This window comes from Chiloscyllium punctatum, chromosome 35, assembly GCF_047496795.1.
Source record: "Chiloscyllium punctatum isolate Juve2018m chromosome 35, sChiPun1.3, whole genome shotgun sequence".
NCBI lineage: Eukaryota > Metazoa > Chordata > Chondrichthyes > Orectolobiformes > Hemiscylliidae > Chiloscyllium > Chiloscyllium punctatum.
The window spans coordinates 49,606,124-49,607,897 of NC_092773.1; positions in this window are offsets into that span (position 1 = coordinate 49,606,124).

A 1,774-nucleotide genomic window follows, 5' to 3' on the forward strand; every position below is an offset into this window, starting at 1 on the left:
ACTTTCCCCTGCCACCGCAGGAACTGTAAAACCTGCGACCATACCTCCTCCCTCACCTCTATCCAAGGCCCTAAAGGAGCCTTCCACATCCATCAAAGTTTCACCTGCACATCCACCAATATCATTTATTGTATCCATTGCTCCCGATGTGGTCTCCTCTACATTGGGGAGACTGGGCGCCTCCTAGCAGAGCGCTTAAGGGAACATCTCCGAGACACCCGGACCAAACAACCAAACCGCCCCGTGGCCCAACATTTCAACTCCCCCTCCCACTCTGCCGAGGACATGGAGTTCCTGGGCCTCCTTCACCGCCGCTCCCTCACCACCAGACGCATGGAGGAAGAACGCCTCATCTTCGACCTCGGAACACTTCAACCCCAGGGCATCAATGTGGACTTCAACAGCTTCCTCATTTCCCCTTCCCCCACCTCATCCTAGTTTCAAACTTCCAGCTCAGTTACTGTCTCCTTGACTTGTCCGGACTTGTCCTACCTGCCTATCTTCTTTTCCACCTATCCACTCCACCCTCTCCTCCTTGACCTATCACCTTCATCTCCTCCCCCACTCACCCATTGTACTCTATGCTACTCTCTCCCCACCCCCACCCTCCTCTAGCTTATCTCTCCATGCTTCAGGCTCACTGCCTTTATTCCTGATGAAGGGTTTTTGCCCGAAACGTCGATTTCGCTGCTCGTTGGATGCTGCCTGAACTGCTGTGCTCTTCCAGCACAACTAATCCAGTATAAGTAAGAACAACCCCTACTTTAACTCCTCTGATAGCTTGCAGGTTGAAGCTATGGCAAAGTATGCTCTCATGGCTGTTTTGGTGGAGCATCAGAGGTCGAGGGGTGACCTTATTTTATAAAGTCAGAAGAGGCAGAGATAGGGAAAATAGATACGGTCTTATCCCTCGAATGCGAGAGTCGAGGACTCAAGGGCATAGGTTCAGGGTGAGAGGTTAAAAGTTTGGAAGGGTCCGAAGTGGCATCTTTTTCATAGAGAGTAGTGGAGGAATGGACTGAGCTGCCAGAGGAAGTGGTGGACGCTGGTACAATTGCAACAATTAAAAGCCATCTGGATGAGTATATGAATAGGAAGGGTTTAGAGAGATGTGGGCCAAGTGCAGGCAAATCGGACTAGATTAGGTAAGGATATCTGGTCGGCATTGACAAGGTGGACCGGAGGGTATGTTTCTGTGCTGTACATCTCTATGACTCCATCTATTATTTCTTAAGCCCCAGTTATGCCTGTCTGTTTGTGGAACACGAGGAAGCTTCCTCGTTCCTATCCTACATGGGTCCCCACCTACAACTCTCTCTCCAGTATATGAATGGTACCAAAGATATTTTTCCCCTCTGGTCTGGAATTGATAACGTATATCAGTTTTCCTTCCAACGTTCACACTGGTCTCACATTCACCTGGTTAATTTCTGACTCCTCCCTTCCCGTCTTCGACATCTCTTTGAAGACTGGCCCCCACTATCCTCTGCAAACCAATCTGCTCCCACAGATCCCGAGACTATATGTCCTCACCCCCCTTTTTTACGGATACATTTCCATTTTTCCGTATTCTCTGTCTTCGTCATATCGGTTCTAACGATGCCACCTTCCACAGGTGAATATCAGCAAAGTCCATCCTCTTTCCCTACTGAGAATACCCCACTACTGTGATCAAAATGCCTTTAGCTATTCTGAACCTCAACCTTCCCCTTCACTACGATGTAAAGGATGTAGTCCATCTGGCCCTCACTTTTTATTCTCAGCATTTCAACAT